The sequence below is a fragment of the Sinocyclocheilus grahami genome, unplaced genomic scaffold (assembly GCF_001515645.1).
Source record: "Sinocyclocheilus grahami isolate Dianchi unplaced genomic scaffold, SAMN03320097.WGS_v1.1 scaffold472.1, whole genome shotgun sequence".
Classification (NCBI taxonomy): domain Eukaryota; kingdom Metazoa; phylum Chordata; class Actinopteri; order Cypriniformes; family Cyprinidae; genus Sinocyclocheilus; species Sinocyclocheilus grahami.
Window position 1 is genome coordinate 684,903 of NW_015505651.1, and position 6,575 is coordinate 691,477.

At 34.5% G+C, this 6,575-nt stretch overlaps 1 pseudogene; it reads right to left on the reverse strand.

Annotated features, from left to right (window-relative positions):
* Nucleotides 1-500: 500 nt before the first annotated feature.
* Nucleotides 501-6,575, reverse strand: part of LOC107553410 (vesicular glutamate transporter 1-like) — a 21,337-nt pseudogene continuing 15,262 nt past the window's right edge.

The following is a 6,575-nucleotide window of genomic DNA, read 5'->3' on the forward strand; positions in this document are numbered from 1 at the left end:
TATATATACACCTCACTGCTAAAAAAAAATAAAATACATTTTTATATATGTATATAGCATCTCAGGATTCGTTAAATTCATTTATGCTGATTTAAATTTTTTAAAAATCATGACAGGATGACAAAAATGACAAAAAATGTCCTGATGCAAGAAAATTCTTTATAATAAAAATAATACATATTATATTAATATATTAGAATTAGATATTAATATATTAAAACAATTAAAAATCTAATTAAAAATATTAATTATACAATTTTTTTGTTTTAGAAAATCTATTACAGTGACATGCGAAAGTTTGGGAACCCCTTGCAGAATCTGTGAAAATGTGAATAATTTTAACAAAATAAGAGAGATCATACAAAATGCCTGTTATTTTTTATTTAGTACTGTCCTGAGTAAGATATTTTACATAAAAGATTGTCTTGTGGACTAAATGTAAACATCTTTTATGTAAAATATCTTACTCAGGACAGTACTAAATAAAAAATAACAGGCATTTTGTATGATCTCTCTTATTTTGTTAAAACTATTCACATTTTCACAGATTCTGCAAGGGGCTCCCAATTTCAGATTATTTTTGGTTAATTACGGGGTGAGAAATGACGTTTTGTCATGAGATTCACCCTTATGCAAAGTGCCACAGATTCATACACAGAATACATAAAGTCATAAAGGATTGTGAGGGTGAGAAAATGATGAGAAAATGTTAATTTTCGTGTGAGCTAACTCTTTAAGATGCTGATGTGTGCGAGTACATGAGAGCGTATTGAAAAGGTCCCGTGCCATGCTGGAGAGAGAGAAAGTGCTGATATAACATCTGACTTTAATTTGAGTTCAACCGTGTTATTTCTGTGACTCATCTCATCTTCTCAACTACCATTCTATGGTTCTGTTTTCATCTATATGTGAGATTAAACAGCTAAACGGTGAAACAAACACAAGCGTTTCTACTAATGCATCTTTCAATATCATGATGTCGTTCACGTTGAGTAAAAGCTCTTGACGCAAAACAGTCAGCACTTGGCATCGTTTTTGTTGGGCTTGAAACAAAAAATAAAGGCTTAACATGATGTTTTAATTAAACAAATTAGAAATTAAAGAAATGTTTCAGCTTCAATAAAAATTAAGCTCGATTGCCAGCATTTGTGGGATAACGTTGATTGCCACAGAAAATAATTTAGTCACTAAACAAAGAAGAAAAATGCAGTTAAACAGAGAAAAAAACTATTTTCTGTGCCACAAACACTCTTGATAGAGATGAACTTTCATTGAACGCTGAATAGTCCTTCAGTAGAATAAATGAATACAACTTTACTATGTGGTTATGGATTAAACACATAAAAAATATAAATAAAAGATCAAAAAATGAATGGTTAAAGAGAATTCGCTATCAAAAACTAAGCATGTCAATGCTTCTATAAGCTCATCCAAATAGTTGATATTGCTAGTCTTTAAATGTGTATTTATCGAGGAGATTCTCACTGAAAAGGGACCAATACTACACACACCTCACAGTATTGGCACATGAGATCAATTCCCTAAATCTGGTTTTGTTTTTTCACTGAAATTATTCTTTAGTTTTTCTACAAAAGAGGATTTCATTTGTAAGAACCACCTTTCACAATTTTCTCACAATTTAGGCAGAATATGTCGTAAGAGTAATACATCTGAACTCTTGATGATCAGTTTAATTGCTGAAATACACGACCAGGGAGTCAAACGTTTGGACACAAGGACTAAAATGATGTTTGGAATGTCCAAACACTTGACTGGTCACATTTCAGGCTTTCGTACCCTAGTAAATGTCCACATGCACTCAAATCGGACACATACACGCTCAAGATTGAATGTTAATTATGTTATTTTTTCTAGTTTGGGTCAAAACCACTTCCTCCGTCCCAGTCAGTTTCTGTAGGGGAGGAATATTCAGTCCTTGTTTCCCCCCTCCCGTTCCCATCCAGCTTTACTGTTGATCTCTGAGCCTCACAATCATTCGCTCATTGCCCTCTCCTCCGTACAGGAAGCTGTTCGTTCCCACAGGTTGGACGTATTCCTCTGTTTTGTCCCAGTCTGAGGCCCAGCTTCCTCCAGCTCCGCCCCCTCCAGTCCCCGCCCCATTGGGGTCACCTGATTGGATGGTGGCTCCGTAGCCGCCGCCCACTGAGCGGTACAGCTCTTCTGTTTCATCCGCCAGCTCGTCTTCTCCTAATATCCCACATTTGTCCTCGCTCATGTTCTTGGGCTCCGCCCACGGCTGCTTCTCTCCTGACGCGAAGATGCCTGAACAAAAAGAAATCATCACTGTGAGCCGAGACTTATAGTGTTATTTAATCATTAAGCAGGTGTGAGCCTCACGAAAACAGTCAAGAAATGTGTTACAGTCCAGCCCCTTAAAACCAAAAGCAGAAAACTGTCAATTATTTTTTTTTAAAAAGTATATTTTTAGGACCACACAATTGTTTTCAAAAACATGATTTTTTTTTTAAACCCTCTTTCACATTTATTAACATTTTAATTCATTTTCTTTTCTTTTTAGATTTATATTAAATTTTTTTAAATATAGTTTAGATTTTTTTTTCAGATTTAGTTATTTTAGTGCATCAATTAAACTAAATGAAAATGAGAAATTAATAAAAAAAATTATGGTCAACTACAATAACACTGATAGCCTCACTCCACTAAAAATGTCTAAAAATACTAATATATAAAATATAATACTTATTATGAAACGATAAGTACATGGCATGGTAGAATTTGTTGAATTTATGCCAAAAATAATAACAGGATAATTTTCATTTCTGCATAAATCTCAAAAAATAAATAAACAATGTTATAATTGAAATAAAAAAATTATTTTATATTAGTTTTTATATTCATTATTATTATTATTAATTAAAATATTGTTATTAATAAACATTTTTATGCAAAATTAAGTTTAGGTTTTTGTTTTTGTTTTTGGGGGGCAAAAAAAGATCAGTTTCTTCATGAGATTCACACTTTTATCCTGGCTCCGCCCACGGCTGCTTCTCTCCTGACGCGAAGATGCCTGAACAAAAAGAAATCATCAGTGTGAGCCGAGATTTATAGTGTCATTTAATCATTTAGCAGGTGTGAGCCTCATGAAAACAGTCAAAAATGTGTTCCAGTCCAGCCCCTTAAAAACAAAAGGAGAAATCTGTCAATTATATTTTTAAAAAAGTCTATTTTTCAAAAACATGATTTTTTTTTAAACCCTCTTTCACATTTATTAACATTTTAATTCATTTTCTTTTCTTTTTAGATTTAGTTATTTTAGTGCATCAAGTTGAACTAAATGAAAATGAGAAAATAATTGTAAAAAAATATGGTCAACTACAATAACACTGGTAGCCTCACTCCACTAAAAATGTCTAAAAATATTAATATATAAAATATAATACATATTATGAAACGATAAGTATATGGCATGGTAGAATTTGTTGAATTTATGACAAAAATAATAACAGGATCATTTTCATTTCTGCAGAAATGTCAAAAAATAAATAAACAATGTTATAATTGAAATAAAAAAATGATTTTATATTAGTTTTTATATTCATTTATTATTATTAATTTAAATATATTATTATTAATAAACATTTTTTATGCAAAATTAAGTTTAGGTTTTTGTTTTTGGGGGGCAAAAAAAGATCAGTTTCTTCATGAGATTCACACTTTTATCCAAAGTACCACACATACTACACAGCACACACAACCAAATTAATTTCAATAACTCCACATATTATTACAGAAGTACAATCGGAGATGGATGGAAGGAAATGGACAGAAATATTCACCGTAGAAGATAACTCCACCATAATGAACAAGTGACGCAATGAGAAACACATACTGCCACTCCTCCCGCGTCTACAGAGAGAAACACACAGGACGAGAATGGATGGTTATGTATGTGTGTGTGTGTGTGTGTGTGTGTGTGTGTGTGTGTGTGGGTGTGTGTGTGTGTGTGTGTGTGTGTAGACATATGTATTTAATCCTGTACACAACATGCATATCCATCAAAGTGTACATGTGTGACCTTTCAGATAATGGACCACAAAACCAGCCTCAAGTGTCAATTTTTCAAAATTGAGATTTATACGTCATCTGAAAGCTGAATTAATAATCTTTCCATTGATGTATGGTTTGTTACGTTAGGACAATATTTGGAAAATCTGGAATCTGAGGGTGCAAAAAAAAAAAGTTGGAAATTTACAAAATATCTTCATGGAACATGATCTTTACTTAATATCCTAATGATTTTTAGCAATAAAAAAAATTAATATTTTTGACCCATACAATGTATTTTTGGCTATTGCTACAAATATACCCCAGCGACTAAAGACTGCTTTTGAGCTCCAGGGTCACATGTGTGTAATTTGGAATATCAGGAAAGTTACTAGAATTGACATTTGCATGAAGGAAATGTGATGCCCAGCGAACAGAAAAGATAAGAAAATGAGAAAAGATGCTGTAATATAATGACAGGAAACCAGAGAGGTGGGAAAACGACACATGATCTCTGCAGATGTTACACTGTAAGTAAAAGCATGAATCAGCTGTAAACACAAGCAGCACAACAAACGCTCTCTTTCTCTTTCTCTTCCTCTGCGGTTTAAAGCAGTGGTCTCAAACTCAATTCCTGGAGGGCCACAGCTCTGCAGAGTTTAGCTCCAACCAGCTCCAAATCACACCTGCTTAGAAGTTTCTAGTGATCCTGAAGACCTTGATTAGCTGGATCAGGTGTGTTTGATTAGGGTTGGAGCTAAACTGTGCAGAGCTGTGGCCCTCCAGGAATTGAGTTTGAGACCAGTGGTTTAAAGTCAGTACCTTGTTTTTGGTCATGGCACCGACGATCAGAGGACACACCATGCCAGAAAGCGTCCCGACACCGTTAGAGATGCCCATCAGAATACTGGCGTAACGTGGAGCGATGTCCAGATGATTGACATTGAACCCTGGACGTTTGGACAGAGGTTGAGAAGACAACAGTAAAAAATGTTTTTGAACGTCTCTTCTGCTTACCAAGGCTGCATTTATTTGATCACAAATACAGTAAAAGCTGTAAAAAAATTTTTATATTATTACAATTTCAAATAACTGTTATCTGTTTGAATATATTGTAAAATGTCATTTATTTCTGTGATCAAAGCTGTATTTTCAGCATCATTCCTCCAGTCTTCAGTGTCACACAGTCCTTCAGAAATCATTCTAATATGAGAATTTGCTGCTCAAGAAAAACATTTCTGATTATTATTTTCAATGTTATAAACAGTTCTGCTGCTTCATATTTTTGTGGATAAAAATAGATATAAAAACTTTTTAAAAAATATATAAACTTTTGATAAATATAGTAAATAACACTGTAACATTATAAAAGCTTTTTCAGTGACTTTTTATCAACTGGTTTTCACATTTAATTGTATTTCAGTTAATGTTTATTTTATTTTATTTCAAGTAACATATTTTATGGTTTTAGTTTTTCTGAATAAAATTAATACATGTATTCATTCAAAGTAAATCTTACTGACCCCAGACTTTTGAAAGAAGGTGTTTGTTCTTACCCGAGATAGCAAAACGTTATCATTATTATTATTATTATTATTAACAATGAATAACCAACACTAACTAATTAAATTATCATTATTATTATTATTATTATTATTATTATTATTATTATTATTATCTTTGAGAACTTTTGATTGCAGAGCCCAGTTTGAGAAATTATTGAGATTTCTTCTGTCTTTTTCTCAGGAGAAACATTTGAGACTTCAGCAAAGGTCTGTATTTGCTCTGCGTTTAGTCTCATGGCTGTCTAGGAGAAACATCCGAGCTTTAAATGAGGCGTTTGCATGCTCTCTCTCACCTTGCTGATCTCAAACTTAAAGACCTCCTCGAAATACGCCGGCTGACTGATGAGCAGCAGGTAAAAGGTCCAGCTCCTGCAGAAGTTGGCCACGATGATGGCGTAGACGGGCATGGATGTGAAGAACTGTCGCCAGGGAGTGTTGAACTTCTGCAGAGAGGAGAATGAGAGGAGAGAGTCGCTGCATGCGTTTCTAGCGTCACTATATAAACCTGTGTGTTCGTACCGTCACCGGGTTCATCAGTCCAGCCGATTCTCCGATGGCGTCTTCGATGTACTTCCTCTCCTCCGGAGTGATGGTGGGATGAGCTGCCGGACTCTCATACGACACCAGAATCCAGAACAAATACCAGCAGATCCCGAAACTACCTACAGACAGAGAGAAACCACAAGAAACACTGTGTCTAATGCGTGATCTAAAACATCACAAGCAGATGAGACGAGCGTCATGCATGTGTTATTAGTGCAAGAGTGTGCTGGTTTCCTCACCGTATACATAGAAGACTGAGGACCAGCCTGAGTACTGGACCAGAACTCCAGCTAACGGCATGGCTATCACAGCTCCTGCGTATGAGCCTGACACACACAAGAAATCACACACACTTCACATCAGTGCATGGAAACGACACGGAACATATGGATTAATTAAAAAAAATACACACACACACACACACACACACACACACACACA